We start from the raw sequence: 18,411 nt of genomic DNA, 5'->3' as shown, positions 1-18,411 counted from the left end.
GAGGAGGTGCATAACAGGCATAGGCAATCAGGAACAAGTGAGACAATTGAGGGGTATAAGAAATGCAAAAGAACACTTAATCGGGAGGACTGAAAGAAGGCAAGAGATGCTCTGGCACACAAGGTGAAGGAGAATCCTAAGAACTTCTAGAGATATATACAGAGTACAGAGGAGGAGGTGTTTGCTGTCTTGAGGCAAATTAGGGTGGATAAATTGCCAGGGCTTGACAATGTGTTCCCACTGACTCTGGGAGGCAAGTGCAGAAATTGCAGGGGCCTTAGCAGAGATACTTGAAACATCCTTAGTCGCGGTTGAGGTGCCACAGGATTGGAGGATAGCTAATGTTATTCTGTGGTTTAGTAAAGGCTCTAAGAATAAGCCTGAAAGTTATAGGCTGGTGAGCCTGACATCAGTAGTAGGAAAGTTACTGGAGGCTATTATAAGGGTGTGAAAATATACCTAAGTATTTGGATAGACGTGCTGGTCAACACGGCTTTGTGTTGACACAACTTTGTTGGTAAATTGTGTTTTTCAAGGAAGTTACCAGGAAAGTTGATGAAGACAAGGCAGTGGATGTTGTCAACATGGGTATCAGCCAAGGCCCTGGACAAGGTCCTGCATGAGAGGTCTGTCAAAAAGGCTCAGTTGCTTGGCAGTCAAGATGTGATAGTAAATTGGATTAGACGTGAGGGTGAACTTCTTCACTCAAAGGGTTAATGAGGGTGTAGGACCAGCTGCCAGTGAAAGTGGTGGATGTGGAGTTGATTTCAACAATTAAGATGAACGGATGGGAGGAGTATGGGGGGGGGTCCGGGTGTCGGTTGATGGGATTGGTAGATTAATGCTTTGGCATTAAACTGCGTGGATCAAAGAGCCTGTTGCTGTGCTATACTGTTCTGTCTCCTGACTAGAGGGCACAGGTTTGAAGTCAGAGGGGAAAAGTTTAAAAGGGAATTGAGTGGCAGCTTTATCACGCAGAGGGTTGTGGGTCTCTGAAAGAGCTGTCAGTCAGTGAGACATGTACAATTATGACATTTAAAATGCAACTGGGCTGTTACTTGGATTGGAAGGTTTAGAAGATTATAGACCAAACACAGGCAACGTGGCTGGCATTGATGAGTTGTACCAGAGGACCCGTTTCCATGATGTGTAACTCCTTCTGTCTAAATTTTTCCTCCCCCACCAAAACTGCACATATTTCAAGAATTTGAAGCAGTTATTTGGTGATTGTCCAGCAAGAGTTCCAAAATTAATTCCAGCTTTGAAAAAGTATGAAATTATAATGTAGTTAGAAACTGTGCTGTGTAGTGACTGAGTGGAGAGACATTTAAAATCAAGCTTACTGTTATGAGAGAGGTCCAGCAGGGGATTCATCCAACTGAAAAAGTAAAGGTGCTTGGGTGAATGGTTTCTTCAGCCCTCCCTCCCTCTTCCAGCCGCACCACCCAGCAATCCCCCAATTAAACCCTAGACTCATCACGGGGCAACTTAAAATGATCTATCAACCTACCAGCTAGTATATCTTTGGACTGTGGGAGGAAACCCATGTGGTCTTGGGGAGAACGTACCAATGCTTTACAGGCAACGACTAGAATTGAACTCCGGTCACCATTGCTGTAAAGTGTTGTGTTAACCACTACACTGTTGTGCTGCCCAGTTACGGGACCTTGTTTCAAAACAGAATGCAAAACCCTGTTATGGAACAGGCTGATAAAATTTCGAGATGTTCACTTTTAACTGTTTCCTGGCATTGCATGATTATCAACGTGAGAGTTTGTGAGATTTGGGACACACCAGTTTCCTGGCTCTTCTATCTCCCAGAGGATGCATTCACTACCCTCTCCTTGATGTTGGAGAGGAGCAAGTCCAGAAGGTGATGCTTTTATATCCCTACAACAAGACAGCTGCATTGACGCGAGATTAAAGTGTTTGTGTACTCCAAGAGAATCACAATCTTGTTGTGGTTTGGAGACTTGCGTGCCTCAATGACCCGGAGAGCTACGTTGGCTGGAGTCAGGACTTTATGCTTTGGCTTTTGGTAGGGTCACCCACGCCAAACAGGTCAAAGGGTAGAGGCCAGACTAAGAGTGGTCCACTGGTCCTCCAGGTTCGGGGGTTCAGCTCAGGGCTAACAACCCTGACTGGTCAAACAAAATTATTACGGAAACAGCAATGAAGAAATCTTCTACGTCTGAGTGTGACAGTATTCCTGAGTCTCCACCTGGGACTTGCATGACTGACTGTAGTGAAACTGGAGAGGAAGCTACAGACCTGATGAAGGAAGCCCTGAACTCCGCCAGAGTTGGAGGACCTTCATTGCTGCCCTAAACACCAGTGGCGTAGTGGGCAGTCAGTAAAACTTGAAAGGGCTTGCTGCCATGTGATGGTGTTATGACGTTGGTGAAGGTGGGAATTGGAATTGAAACACATGGTTTCGTGCTGTTGGTGTCCTGTCACGGAGGGAGGTCAGCAATACTGGAGGGCACTGCTGTTGGTGTCCTGTCACGGAGGGAGGTCAGCAATACTGGAGGGCACTGCTGTTGGTGTCCTGTCACGGAGGGAGGTCAGCAATACTGGAGGGCACTGCTGTTGGTGTCCTGTCACGGAGGGAGGTCAGCAATACTGGAGGGCACTGCTGTTGGTGTCCTGTCACGGAGGGAGGTCAGCAATACTGGAGGGCACTGCTGTTGGTGTCCTGTCACGGAGGGAGGTCAGCAATACTGGAGGGCACTGCTGTTGGTGTCCTGTCACGGAGGGAGGTCAGCAATACTGGAGGGCACTGCTGTTGAATAATCCTCAGTAAGAATGTGTCAGTAACTCCAGTTCTCTCTGTCTAATGTGTTAGACTGAACAGTGCGGAAGGTACAGCAAAGGGAGAGAAATGTCAGGACCAAACCAGTGAATGGCCACGCATTGTGTATATCCATTTTATACTGAATATAAAACACCTGTCTTCCTCCTCTTTCTTGAGAAGGAGATTAGGCCTTAGCTTTTTAAATGTTTTGCATAAATTGGTGGTACATTGAGAAGTTTATGCAGCAGGGAGGCCCTGTGTTGTTTGGGGTTTACTGTGAATGTTGCATCCTAGCTGTCTATGTGATAGGCAAGCCAGGGCTGTGCAACATGGAGAGAAAACTGTTACCCGTGCAGCAGGCTGCCCCTCTCCATGCAGCTGAAGAATCCAAAGGAACGGTGGAGACCAATGCAGTTTGGTATCAGGCAGGAGTTGCCAGTCAGGATTGGACTCGACGTAGGACTGCCTTAAGGACCCGAGCTTCTGACTGTTCTTCGAGGTTTGCTCCTGAAACCTTCCCTGTGAGTGGGTATAGTCAGCGGAGATTAAAGATCAGAGTTTTCCTTCCGGATGAACTGCGAAGCACTGCTGATGAGTCCTATCTGCCCAAAGCGACTGGTTTTAAGGTCCTTAAAATCTTCCTTTGTTCCTCCTTCTGTCGGTAGAAATGGTTCCACCAGGCTTAGTAGCTAAGCAACAGGAGCTGGACTGTCAGTGGCCATTTGGGATGCACGTCTTTGGGAGCATTGGGAGCTTATCCCCACCATCACCCTTGGCTATAACAACCTTAAGAACCAGTGGGATGATATTTACTGAGATCTGTTGTCTCATGGGCAGCCGCAAAGCAAAGAAACACATTCAAGAAAACATCAAACACCCAAAAGGCGAAAGAAGACCAAATTGCGCAGACGGCAAAAAGTAAGCGGAGAACACATGGAATATCAAACATCAAATCAGGAGTCCAGTAGTATTCAGCTTAGTTCGCTTCAGCGCTGTGCCGCTAATCCACTGCCCAATCTTCACCAAAGTGCATTCGCTAGGTGGGGATTTGGGTCCAGAGCCATCATTCTTTCAAGAATTAATATTGGTCAGGTGAAGGGAAATAAAACCATTATGCAAAAGTCACACTTTGTACCAGATTCCTCAAGATGATATAAGCTGTTATATTTCTCCATTATGTCCTATTCAGGTTGCTGAAGTTGAAGTTACTGAGGTACCCAGAGGAGAGAGTTTATAAACTGTGGTTTAACTGAATACTGATTGTCACGTGGAGTGTCAGAGTACAAACTTCACAGTGACACCAGACAAGCACCTTTTGAGTTCTTAAAACAATCTGAGTTTGTCCTCTGTTGAAGTAACAGTTAAATCTTTCATTGCGCCCACTAGTAATTCCATCGTTTCTTTGCCTGCAAGTTTCTGTAGCTATTTACTGATGTAGCTATTCACCAACGCAGGGCATTTCCTGTGGTGGCAGCGGGCTGTGCTGGTCACATTGTTCTTGTGTTTGAGAGAGTGCTCAAATGTAATCAGCAAATCAGTGCACGGAAGTTAGGAAAATGCTCATATTTCAGGAAGATTTTCATTTTCAGAAAAGTACAGATGGGTGAAATGCTATCCAATATCCAGATGGCAATGTAAGAGCATAATTCTTCAAAATTAATGTATTGTGAAAGTACACACACACCCCCCCCCCCACCGAGATGCATTTTCTGCAGACCTTCACAGTAGAACAAAGAATTATAATGGAATCAATTAAAAACCACAAAGACTGACAAACAATCATTGTGCAAAAGGAGACAAACTGTGCAAATGGGAATAACAAAAAACTAAATCAATAAATATTGAGAACTTGAGTTGTAGACTCCTTGAAAGTGAGTCCATAGGGTGTGGAATCAGTTTAGTGTTGACGTTATTCACGTCGCATCTGGGTCCTGATGGTTGAAGGGTAATAACTATTCCTGAACCTGGTGATGTTGGACCTAAGGCTCTTGTATCTCCTTTCTGATGGCAGCAGCGAGGCGAGAGCATGGCCTGGATGGTGGATGTCTTCAAAGGTGAGTACTGCTTTCTTGAGTCAGTGTTTGTAGCAGTGTGTGTTGATAAAGTGAACCTGTTGGTATAATTACACATTCGCCCAGCACTAATGTGCTTTTAGTGAAAAGAGAATATTATAGCTGGTGTGTTCTTGAACACAGGAGTTCTACAGAAGTAGGTAAGGGTATAAGATCTGAATGTAACTCTTCAAATGTTCCTTCCCACATCGGCTTTTCTCTCCGCCCCAATAAAAAATCCAGGGAATGCCTGGTTTGCAGAGAATTGCTGCTTTGTGCTACACACAGCTGCTATTCCTGTCAGTGGGGAATGTCAATGTGGGAATCTGAATTGGCACAAAGTTTGCTCCCTGATGGAAATATGTAAAGCTTTCCATGAATTGTGCATAGTCTGGTATTCAGCCTTTTCTGCTTCGTTCTGATCTTCAGCTGTGAGGGACGGGCGAGCTCCTATCTGATCCTGATGAAAAGATTTTGAAAGTTTTTGTTTAGATCTGAGATTGCTGTAGAAACAGGATTGTGGATCAAATGGTGAGTCAGCATTTGCTCTGAAGAACAGGAACGTACCAAACTAGTCTCTTTAGTGAGCACAAATTACCTCAATTTAATGAGGAACAGTGAAATTTATCAAGGTGTTCAGTCCTAATTCCTATCCTGAACAAATTGTGCATTTGTGTATATGGGATGAAGAGCTGGGAAAGATCCTGTTGTGATGCCTTCACAGTTGAACAGGCTGTTAACAATTATCCTGTGACCATTGTATGAGTGTTTGGACAGAATGCCTAAGAGCTGGCTGTGAATTTATGTATTTATTTAGTGACACAGCATGGAACAGGCCCACTGAGCCACACCACCCAACAACCCACCATGACAGCCCAATCATAGGATAATTTACAATGACCAGTTAACCTACTGACAGGTATATCTTTGGACTGTGGGAGGAAACTCACACCACACATGTAAACTTTCCTACGGAGGCTCCAGTGCCTGAAGCAGTAACACATCATGCTAACTGCTACACGATTGTGGTACCTATGCGAGAAAATAATCTGGATTATTTGACACTTTCAACAATTCAATAAGCAGATGGGGGCAAGATCCATTGACAATGAATGTTTTTATGAAAGCGTGTTATTTGTATTTCATCTTTATAATTTTTGTAGAGTTGTCCTGTAAGGGGAAATTTTTGCTCTTTTTTCTTTGATGGGTTCCACGGTGTTTCTTTGTTTCATGACTGTCTGGGAAGACAATCTCAGGGTTGTATACTGCACACATACGTTGATAATAGATGTACTTTGAATCTTTAAATCTTTTCAGATTATATTGAGGCTTAGGGAGGTGATAATGACAAAATCAAACATTTGGAAAATAAACTAGGCGTGTGCAGTAATTCTAATCACTTTGTCGTAATAGTCTGACTGTAGACGTCTTGAGGCCGAGGAGGCACATTAAACTGCTGCTTGAGATATCTCGTGGTCAAAGACCAGAATTTTACAGCTCACCTGCTCTTTTGATACGGATAATGCTGAGGGTTGGAGCTGATAAGTAAAGACTAACATTTAGAACATGATCTCACCAGGAAGGTTAATGATATTTGCTAATCTATAGGATCGTTGCACTTTGCATTTATACAAATAGAGGCATTACTAGCTGTAAGTAATTTTGCTGTTAATCTTTGATATACAAAAAAAAGCCCTCCTCTGTCATCTAGCTATCGTGAAATCCACACTGTAATATTTGATGAGGAATTGTCCCTACCCCTTCCACATCTCACCCCTGTGCCTCAGTAGAATAGAACAGATTAAGTTATGAAGATTTTTTTTAAATTGGGAGAGACAGTATTCAAGGTGGTTTCTTCAACCTTGAACATGAATCACAAGAAGTAAACATGGAGGTGCAGCAAGCATTTGATGAGGCAAATGTTACGTAAGTCTGTATTGGCAAAAGGAGTTAGCACAACTTGTGAAAACGTTGACATGCAAAGACCTAAAGGAAAGTGCACATGTTGTATCCCCTTACATAAAGAAGAATACTTGCCTTAGTAAGTGTACACGAAAGGACCATTTGACTGATTTCTGGAGTAAAATCACAGGAGCTGAGGGGACTTTGAGTTTTCATTGTCTGTGCTGCAGAGGAATGAGACAAGTGACCCGATAGGCATTTATAAAATTGAGAGGCAAAGATGGTCTTTTTCACAAGATGGAAATGTCAAACGCTGGAGGATATAGCTATAAGGTGGGTGGGAGGAGAAGGTTAAAGGGAGTTGTGGGTAAGTGATGTGTGCCTGGAACGTGCTGGTAGAAATAGAGATCAGAATCAGGTTTAATATCACCGGCATATCTTGTGAAATTTGTTAATTTTTGTGGTAGTAGTACTGCTCTTAAATCATTGTGTGTGTGTGTGTGTGTGTGTGTGTGTGTGTGTGTGTGTGTGTGTGTGTGTGTGTGTGTGTGTGTGTGTGTGTGTGTGTGTGTGTGTGTGTGTGTGTGTGTGTGTGTGTGTGTGTGTGTGTGTGTGTGTGTGTGTGTGTGTCTTCTAGGTGGTAGCAATGAGGAGAGGGCACGTCCTGGGTGATGGGGGTCCTTAATGATGGTAGTGGTGTTTAACTGACATTTAGACACGGGCCTGAATGTACAGTGAATGGAGGGATGTGGATACAAAGTACAACAAGGGGCATGTAGATGGATCATCAAAGTGGAGCTGATTTTGATTATCCAAGAGGTTATTGAAAGGCCAGGTTGACTCCTTCCATATCGAAACTCACAGTATTGACTCTCCAGACTCTGAGTCTGATTTCTTCCTGGGTATTCTGGACTCCTGGGACCCAGAAACCTTGATTTGATTCAATGAAGTACAGTCCGGGCCATTTGAGCTGGGTGAGTGTCCCTACACTGACAAAGTTTAGAGCCAGATGGTGTGTACTGCTACTTTCGTTCCTCTTGTTTCACGTGGCTTGCCAATAGTAAACCTGGTGGGTCTGTGAGTCCACGGGGAAAGTCAGAGGCCTGATATCTGAAGGTCCACTAGAGGACGGATGCACGGGAGATGGCTGCTCGAGGGGTTGGAGGACTGTCTCTGTGGTTGGGTGGGTGGTCTGGAGGAAAGGGACTTGTTTTGCTGTTGCTGTTTGTGTTGTTCTGCCGAGCGTATGGTCATGCATGTTGGCACCGGAATGTGTGGTAATACGTTTTGGCACAGCCACGGGTTGTGTTTGTTATTAACGCATATGTCTCATTTCACTGGATGTTTCCATAAGACCGTCATTCCACAGATTCACCACTCAATGTACTTGGGTTCATAGAACGTTAAAGGTTGGTCGTCAGGCTCCTGTATCTCCTCCCCAATGGCAGTAAAGTGAAGAAGGCATCCCCTGCCCCCACTTCAGCATTCACCATCAATATTCCCTCAGTATTAATCAAAAAGCTTCAAAATATGCCTCCCTCTGCATCTGGAACTTTGACTTCCTCGCTGGGAGACCAGTCAGTGCAGATCAGTCGTAACATCTCCTCGCTGACAGCAACACAGGCACATCTCGTGCTTTACTCTCCGCTCTATACTCGTGACTGCATGACGAGGCACGGCTCAAACAACCATCTATAAATTCGCCAGTAACACCACTGTTGTTGGCAGAATCTTAGCTGGCAACGAAGAGGCGTACAGAAGTGAGATAGATCGGCTGGTTAGGTGGCATCAAAACAACAACAACCACACACTCCAGTCCAGCTAGACCAAGGAAGTGATTTTGTAGCTCAGCGAGGGGAAGCCAGGAGAACTCACCAGAGTTCATCGACGGCTTCGCGGTGGAAAGGGTGAGCAGCTTCAAGTCTTGACCATCAGCCAGTGTCTGTAAGGATTTTGTATGTTCTCCCCGTGATAACGCAGGTTTCCTCCCACAGTTCAAAGATGTATCGGTTGGTAGATTAATGGTCGTGGTAAATTGTCCCGCGATTGGGCTAGGGTTAAATCAGGAGTTGCTGGGCAGCGGGCTCAAAGGCATGGAAGGGCCTATTCCATGCAGCATCTCAGTCAATCAATCGATAGACAAACAAGCAGACATCTCAGAGGATCTGTCTTGGGCAATCATGGAGATGGCATGTCAGTGGCTCTTCTTCATTAGGAGTTTGAAAAGATTTAGTATATTGCTAAAGACTTGCAGATTTCTTACTGATGTGCACTGGAGATCACTATGACTGGTTGTGTCACAGCCTGGTACAAGGCCTCCAGTGCACAGGACTTTGCAAGAGACTGCAGAGGGTTGTAGACTCAGCCATGTCCATCACAGGCACAACACTCCCTACCATTGAGGACAAGAAGGCAGCATCCATGATTAAAGGCCATCATCACTTGTCTTCTTCGCATTGCTAATGTCATGGAGGAGCTGAAGGAGCTTGAAGACCTGAACAGATTTCCCCCTTTGCAATCAGCTCTCTGAACAGTCCATGAACCCATGAACGTTACCTTGTTATTCCTGTTGTGTCCTATTGTTATTCTATAGTGCCCAGTGCTCCCAATACAGCCATTTACATTAACCCATTGTAAATTGGGGGACCGCTTTGCCGAGTACCTCCGCCCTGCCTGCCACATGCAGAACTTCCCAGTGGCCAAGAATTATAATTCTGATTCCCATTCTGACCCATCAGTCCATGACTGCCTCTTGTACCAATTGTGAGGCCACCCTCAGGGTGGAGGAGCAACACCTTGTATTCCAACCTGATGGCATGAATATCAATCTATCCTTCTGGTAAAAAAAAATCCCTCGCCCTCCTCTCTTCTGTTCTTCACTCTGGCTTTTTACCACTTCTCACCTACCAATCACCAGCCCCCGGGTCCCTGCCTCCTTCCCTTTCTCCTGTGGTCCACTCTCCTCTCCTATCAGATACCTTCATCTCTGGCCCTTCCCCACCTTTTTATTCTGGCATCTTCCCCCTTCCTTCTCAGTCCTGATGAAAGGGTCTTGGCCCAGACCATCGACTGTTTATTCATTTCCGTAGATGCTGCCTGACCTGCTGAGTCTCTGCTCAGCATTTTGTGTCATTGTTATTTCTCTTTTATATTCTTTTCATTTATTTTTACAATTTATAATTGTTTTATGTATTACACTTTATTACTTACGCAAAACAACATATTTCATGTTATACTGTAGATCAGAGATAATAAACCTGATTCTGATTCTATAGTTCTGGACCTTAACTTGTCTATTTTAACAACGGCAATGAGATTTTGGCTTGGATAAAGCTGTCAGTCTGTGTTGTGTGAATAATGAGTGTCCCGAGAATTTGATAATATAATTGCTGCATGTGTCTGTTACATTCCATAAAGTCTGTTCAGTTTTATGTTGTCTTTAATTTCCACTTTTGTGAAAAAATTTATGAGAGAGTAATTGATATTGCATGGGATATTTTTGACCTTTTGAAGGTTAATTTACAAATTTCAAGTTGCAAATGTCATTTTTTTAATGTATTGACTACTTGAGTTATTAAGACATTGTTACAGATATTTTATTAATATTTAAGTTCAATGTTCAAGATTAATTTATTAGCAAAGTACGTTTATGTCATCATATATTATCCTGAGATTCATTTTCTTGCAGGCATTCACAGTAAAACAAAAAAAAACCAAAAGAATCAAGGAAAGGCTACACACAAAGACAAACAATCGATGTTCAACAGAAGACAATCTGCAAATGTAAAATAGGAGTAACAATAAATAAATAAAGAGATAGATAAACTAAGGCAACACAGAATGCTGGAGGAATTCAGAATAACAGGCAGCATCTATGGCAAAGAGAATTGTCAATATTTTCGGGCTCGGTCCAAAACATCGACTGTACTTTTCTCCATGGATGCTGCCTGGCCTGCTGAGATCCTCCAGCATTTTGTGTGTGTTGCTCGGATTTCAGGCATCTGCAGATTTTCTCTTGCTTTAGATAAGTTAATGAACGATACTGAGAGCAGGAGTTGTAGGGTCCTTGAAAATGAATCCATAGGTTATGGCGTATGTTTAGATCCGTTGAGTTGAGTGAAGTTGTGCACCCGTGCTGGCTCAGGAGCCCGAGGGCTGAAGAGTAATACGTAACTGTTCCTGAACCTGGCGGTCTGCGACCAAAGGTCACCTCCTGCCCGATGGTCGTAGTGAGAAGAGAACATGGCATGGATGGTGGGGTCTAAATGTATCTGGTCTCAAAATCGCCCCTTGTAACATTCCCATCACTGATGTTAGGCTCACTGACATGTAGTGACCACTGTTGATTGAAACTGTTCACCGGACACTTCCCTGATTTACGATAATGATAATAATATTGATGATGAGTTCCTTGATGATGGATGTTGTTTTCTTCTGGCAACATTCCTTGCCGATGTGTCCAATGGTGGGGAGAGCTTTTCCTGTGTCTACATGGATTATTTAGTTGACTTTTTGATCTTGACTGTGGAGAATGTACAAAGGTCTTCGGATCCTTAATCTTCAGAACATGTGCATACATAAACATGAGGTGTTAATGTTTGTAAGATCACAAAAGGAAGGGAAGAGAGGCTGATGATAGAGATCTTGATTGCTGTGCATATGATAAGGAGGAAACAGCTGGAGGAATATTGAACGAGCTGATGCTACAGGGTATTTTGCCAGAAAGCAAGTGCAGCCTCTCCAAATTTGTATTGCCGTTCCTCCCCGACAGGATTTGTTGGCAACGATGAGTATTAATCAGTGTTGTGTTGATTGGTATTGAAAAATACATGATTTCCCTCTCCAGTCACTGTGCATTAGCAGATGGTAGTTGTCCACCGTGTCTGTGCGGGTAAAGTGGAAAAGCCTTTGCACTGGGCAGTTCCACTTTCTAGACCTTAGAAGTGTGAGTCCAGTGGTACAAACACACGTCACAAACTGGTGTCTTCCTCAGTTGCACTGGATGACGTCTCCCGTGCCTTGTCAGGCCCTTCACTCTCCATGGAGTATTACAGTAACGCCCTACTAGCCATTGTATCTCACTGGAGAACTCGCCCACCCAGTCTGCCGGAGCTGACTTCACATGACTTCAGGCGGCTGTAGAGGACAAGTCATTGGGTATCTTTAAGGTAAAGGTTGATAGATTCTTGATTAGTCAGGGCATGAAGGGATACGGGGAGAAGGCAGGAGATTGGGGCTGAGAAGGAAATGGATCAGCCATGATGAAAGGTCAGTGCAGACTCAATGGGCCAAATGGCCTAATTCTGTTCCTGTATCTTTGGGTCTTATGGTTTTAAGGTGAACAGCAAATCTGTGAAGACTGTATGATGTTTACAGGGTTAATGCATTCCCTGTTAAATGAATTGGCTTCAGCCCAATACTGGCAGCAGAATACAGAACTTGAGATAACCTATTAGTTTGGGTGAAAGAAAATACTTTGATGACTTGCTTCTCAGTTGGTGATAACGGTGCCGTTGTGAACTGTTTGAAGGTGAAGGACCGGTGTCATGAGCAGCAAAGGGAAAAGTACAGAGACGAGGAGCTAGCCAGGTCTTGAGTGTAAAGGGAGGCAGGCTGAGAGTTCGACAAGATTGAGCAGAGTGTTCATTCAGACATAAGTTGTTAACGGAGGTTTATGGAAATAAATTGTACCTTTATTGTTCACAACAGAAAAAAGAACTTATGAGGGGTATAGATAGGGTAAATGCAAGCAGGCTTTTTCCACTGAGGTTGGGTGGGACTGCAACTAAGTTTAAGAGGAACATGAGGGAAAACTTCTTCACAGAGGGGTTGTGAGAGTGTGGAACGAGCTGCCAGTACAATTGGTGCATGTGAGCTCGATTTCAATGTTTTTAGAGAATTTTGGATAGATATGTGGACGGTAGGGGTATGGAGGGCTAGGGTCCTGGTGCAGGTCAATGGGAGTGGGCAGTTTAAATGGCTCAGCACAGACTAGAAGGGCCAAAGGGCCTGTTTCTGTGCTCTACTTTTCTATGATTCTATGAAATAATTGAAAAATGCTTTTAATTCCTTTTTCATATTGGTTTTAGTTAACTTCAAGAATAAATGTTTGGCATAACATTTGAAGAAATGAGAAAGGATCTAACAAGCGTGGATTGGGACAGGTTGTTCTCTGGCTGGGATGTCGTTGGTAAGTGGGAGGCCTTCAAAGGAGAAATTTTGAGAGTGCAGAGTTTGTATGTTCCTGTCAGGATTAAAGGCAAAGTGGATAAGGAACCTTGGTTCTCTAGGGATATTGGAATTCTGATAAAGAAGAAGAGAGAGATGTATAACATGTATAGGAAACAGAGCAAATAAAGTGCTTGAGGAGTATTAAAAGTGCAAAAAAAATACTTAAGAAAGAAATCAGGAGGACTAAAAGGAGACATGAGGTAGCTTTGGCAGTCAAGGTGAAGGATAATCCAAAGAGCTTTTACAGATATATTAAGAGCAAAAGGATAGTAAGGGATAAAATTGGTCCTCTTGAAGATCAGAGTGGTCGGCTATGTATGGAACCAAAAGAAATGGCAGAGATTATTAAATGGGTTTTTTGTGTCTGTATTTACTAAGGAAACTGGCATGGAGTCGATGGAAATAAGGCAAACAAGTAGTGAGGTCCTGGAACCTATACAGATTGAAGAGGAGGAGGTGCTTGCTATCTTGAAGAAAATCAGAGTAGATAAATCCCCAGGACCTGACAGGGTATTCCCTCGGACCTTGAAGGAGACTAGTGTTGAAATTGCAGGAGCCCTGGCAGATATATTTAAAATGATGGTATCTATGCGTGAGGTGCCAGAGGATTGGAGGATAGCTCATGTTGTTCTGTTGTTTTTAAAAAAAAACTCTAAAAGTAATCTAGGAAATTATAGGCCGGTAAATTTGACGTTGGTACTAGGTAAATTATTGGAAGGAGTACTAAGAGATAGGATCTACAAGTATTTAGATAGGCAGGGACTTATTAGGGAGAGTCAACACGGCTTTGTGCATGGTAGGTCATGTTTAACAAATCTATTAGAGTTTTTCGAGGAGGTTAGAAGGAAAGTGAATGAAGGGAAGGCAGTGGATGTTGTCTACATGGACTTCAGTAAGGCCTTTGACAAGGTCCCGCATGGGAGGTTAGTTAGGAAGATTCATTCGCTGGGTATACCTGGTGAGGTAGTAAATTGGATTAGACATTGGCTCAGTGGGAGAAGCTAGAGAGTGGTAGTGGAGGATTGCTTCTCTGAGTGGAGGCCTGTGTCTAGTGGTGTGCCACAGGGATCAGTGCTGGGTCCATTGTTATTTGTCATCTATATCAATGATCTGGATGATAATGTGGTAAATTGGCTCAGCAAATTTGCTGATGATACAAAGATTGAAGGTGTAGTGGACAGTGAGGAAGGTTGTCAAAGCTTGCAGAGCGACTTGGACCAGTTGGAAAAATAGGCTGAAAAATGGCAGATGGAGTTTAATGCAGACAAGTGTGAGGTATTGCACTTTGGAAGGAAAAACCAAGGTAGAACATACAAGGTAGATGGTAGGGCACTGAGGAGTGCAGTAGAACAGAGGGATCTGGGAATACAAATACAAAATTCCCTAAAAGTGGCATCATAGGTAGATAGGGTAGTAAAGAGAGCTTTTCGTATATTGGCCTTTATAAATCAAAGTATTGAGTGTAAGAGTTGGAATGTTATGGTGAGGTTGATAAGGCATTGGTGAGACCGAATTTGGAGTATTGTGTGCAGTTTTGGTCACCGAATTACAGGAAGGATAATAATAAGGTTGAAAGAGTGCAGAGAAGGTTTACAAGGATGTTGCCGGAATTTGAGAAACTGAGTTACAGAGAAAGGTTGAATAGGTTAGGACATTATTCCCTGGAGCGTAGGAGAATGAGGGGTGATTTGATAGAGGTATATAAAATTATGATGGGTATAGATAGTGAATGCAAGCAGGCTTTTTCCACTGAGGCTAGGGGAGGAAAAAACCAGAGGACTTGGGTTAAGGGTGAAGGGAGAAAAGTTTAAAGGGAACATTGCGGGGGGGGGGGGGGGGCTTCTTCACACAGATAGTGGTGGGAGTGTGGAATGAGCTGCCAGATGAAGTAGTAAATGCGGGCTCACTTTTAACATTTAAGAAAAACTTGGAAAAACATGGATGAGAGGTGTATGGAGGGATATGGTCTAGGTGCAGGTCAGTGGGACTAGGCAGAAAAATAGTTCGGCACAGCCAAGAAGAGCCAGAAGGCCTGTTTCTGTGCTGTAATGTTCTATGGTTCTATAACCTGGAGACCCTGCATAATATGGAAATCTTGAGCAACAAACACAAAACTTTAGGGGAACTCAGTAGGTCAAGAGAAATAAACAGTTGATATTTCGGGCTGAGACCCTTTATCAGCGCTGGAAGAAGCCAGAAAACCAGGCCGACAGAAGAAAGATCTGTAAAGGCCTGCTTAGTAAGTTTGCAGATGACTCTAAAGTAGGCAATGAAGAAGGTTGTCAAAAATGACAAGTTGATTTGATCATCTGAGTAGAGGAGCAAGAAATGGCAAATGGAGTTGAATTCGGTTGAGTGCGAGGTATTGCATTTTGGAAAGTGATCTCAGGGATGGATTTTCACAGTGAATAGTCTGGCCTGGTGAGTTAAACGCTCCCTGAAAATGGACCCACAAGAAGACATAGTGGTGAAGAGGGCTTTTGGCATACTTTATCAGTCAGGACATTGGGTATAAAATTTGGGAGGACATGCTGTGGTTCGATAAGTTAATAGTAAGACCATTCTTGAAGTGTTATGTTCCGTTTTTGCCACCCTGCCATTGGAAAGATGTAATTAAACTGGAAAGAGTTCAGAAAAAATTTACAAGGATGTTTCCAGGACTTGAGGTTCTGAATTACACGGAGACATTGAACAGGTTTGGACTTTATTGCTTGGAGACTGAGAAATAATCTCAAAGAGGAGTATAAAATCATGAGGGTTATTGATAGGATAAATTGAGAACTAGAGAGCAGAGGTGTAAGGTGAGAGGGGAAAAAATTGATAGGAATTTGAGGGGCATTTTTTTTTACAAGAAGTGTGGTATGTATGTGGAATGAACTGCCAGAGACAGTGGTGGTGGAGGCAGGTACAGTAACAACAGTTGGATGTGTACATGAATCGGAAATGTTTAGGTAGTTTGGGCCAAATGCTGGCAAATGGCACTGATTTCGATGGGCATCTCATTTGGCATGGACCAGTTAGTCTGTAAGGCCTATTCCTCTGCTGTGCGCCTCTATAATTCTCTCAACCTATGCCTGTTTGGAGCAGACTGATGCTAAGTTGGGGAATTAGGGTGTTGAGTTTGAATGGGGGAAATCTGGTGAATTTTTTTGTCTTTTATTTTTTCCACGTTCCTTCATCATTTGGCATTCAGTCATCCACTAAAACTACCCTGAACATTTAAATTATTTATAACATGTTGGCAGTGGTTTGTGCATGAAACTAGGGAGGACCGTTACCAGATACGAGTTACTGAAGTGAGCTAATATTACAGAAGTCATTCCAGTGGGATGTATTGAAAGAGAGTTCTCAAAAACAAAACAGTTGGATCCTGGTAGCAATGGGAAATGATAGAACATTTTAGTTATGGGATGAAACATTGAAAAAGAGGGAAGAAGCTGCACAAAGGATTGGGAGAGAGTGTTTGAGTAATAAATAGAACCTTTATGGATAGGAAAAGTGAGATCAAGAAGAAGACTGGCATCTTTTATAAACCTACCAGTTCCCGTGGCTATCATGACTCTTCCCAGCCTGTCTCCTGTAAAAATGCCATTTTCTTTTCTCAGTTCCTCTGTCTCTAAACGGTATCTGTTCCTAGGATGAGGCTTTCCTTTCCAGCACATCAGATATGTTCTCCTTTTTCAAAGAACAAGGTTTCCCTTCCTCTACCATTGATGCTGCCCTCACCCGCATCTCCTCCATTTCTCAAACATACACACTTACTCTCCCACTAACAGTGATGGAGTTCCTCTTGTCCTTGCCTACCACCCCAGGAGCCTCCACATCCAGCACATCATTCTCCACAGCTTCCGCCTTCTCCAAATGGATCCTACCACCAAACACGTCTTTAACTGCCCACCCCCCCCATCCGCTTTCCTCAGGGAACTCTCCTTCTGTCATTGCTTTGTCCATTCGTCCCTCCCCACTAATTTCCTCCTGGCACTTATCCCTGTAAGTGGCCAATGTGCTACACCTCCCCATTCACCTCCTCCCTCACCTCCATTCAGGGCTCCAGACGGCCCTTCCAGGTGAGGCAACGTTTTACCTGAGAATCTGCTGGGGTTCTTTGGTGTAGCCTCCTCTACATTGGTGAGACCCATCATAAATTGGAAGACCACTTCGTCGATCACTTCTGCTCCATCCGGCAAAAGCGGACCTTCCTGATGTTCAAGCATTTTAATTCCCATTCCCATTCCTGTTACATGTCCTCTAGTGCCATGATGAGACCACCCTTAGCATAGAGGAGCAACACCTTAATTTCTATCAGGGTAGCTCCAATTTGAAGGTGTGACCATCGACTTCTCCTTCTAGTACAAAAAATTTCCCTCCCCCTCTCCTCTTCCATTCCTCACTCTGGCCTCTTGCCTCTTCTCACCTCCCTTTAGATCCTCTCCTCCTTCCCTTTCCCCTATGGTCCACTCTTCTGTCCAATAAGATTCCTTCCTCTCCAGCCCTTGACCTTTCTTACCAACCTGGCTTCACCAATCACCTTCTAGCTATCATCCTTCCCCTCCCCCCTCTTTATTATTCTGGTGTCCTTCCGCTTCCAACCTAGTCCTGAAAAGGGTCTCGGCCCAAAACATCGACTGTTTATTCATTTGCATTGATGCTGCCTGACCTGCTGAGTTCCTCCAGTATTTTGTGTTTGTTGCTTTAGATTTCCAACATCTGCAGACTTTCTTGTGTTTGAGATTAAGAAGATCCAAGGTTGGCTTTCAATGCACATGTAGACCAGGCTAGGATGGCCAAGTACCTTCCCGAAAGGACATCAAAGTGATGGCCTTTTACAACAATAATGTATCAGTGCCAGAAGGCATTTAGTCCAGATTGATTCGTTTATTTGATTTTTAATTCCCTGGTTGTCATGGTGAGGTTTGAATTGATATCTTCAGATCATATTCTTCTGAATTGCTGATTCAGTAACAAGCCACACTATAGCTGTACTCCTGTCTTCCCAACTGTTTAACTTCACGTAAGCAACCTCAGTAATTCTGGAAATGCAGCAATCTCAATGTCACTGCTGGTTTTCCTTTGATCAAATATCAAGGCTGGTGTTGTGTGCTCTAATGTGGATATTTGAGTGCATCTTATTTAGGATTTATATTGATTTTATTGTTATCTTCTTGGGGACAGCTTATCAAGAAGGCGAATAAAATGAAATGGCAGTGGTTGCAACCTGGATATTTGTTGTGGAGAAATGTCTTAGTGAGTGTCCCAATATGGTCCACTTTCAAATGTTACTGCTCCATTTTTGTCTTCCCTATTTAAACAAAATTGCATCCTGTACTTTTCTTGAGGGTGGCAGGATGGCAATACGTATCTACCCTGTAACTTGCTCTTTCCCTCTGTCACCCTTGGGCAAGGTGTAGGTCTTGCTTAGCCCCTGGAGCAGGG

The 18,411-nt window shown here is 43.6% G+C and overlaps 1 protein-coding gene across 4 annotated transcripts in view; it reads left to right on the top strand.

The window, feature by feature from the left end:
• LOC140738451 (uncharacterized) overlaps positions 1-18,411 on the top strand; it is a 268,214-nt gene that overhangs the window by 28,133 nt on the left and 221,670 nt on the right. For 3 of the 4 annotated variants that reach the window (XM_073065744.1, XM_073065742.1, XM_073065745.1), the window contains exon 2: positions 12,837-12,937. The exons of the other annotated variant lie outside the window; for it this stretch is intronic. The gene's annotated coding sequence lies outside the window, so the exon portion shown is untranslated. The remainder of the gene's footprint in view (positions 1-12,836; positions 12,938-18,411) is intronic. 4 annotated transcript variants of the gene reach the window in all.

This window comes from Hemitrygon akajei, chromosome 14 (assembly GCF_048418815.1).
Source record: "Hemitrygon akajei chromosome 14, sHemAka1.3, whole genome shotgun sequence".
NCBI classification, from domain to species: domain Eukaryota; kingdom Metazoa; phylum Chordata; class Chondrichthyes; order Myliobatiformes; family Dasyatidae; genus Hemitrygon; species Hemitrygon akajei.
This window is presented reverse-complemented; position numbering and strand designations above follow the sequence as displayed.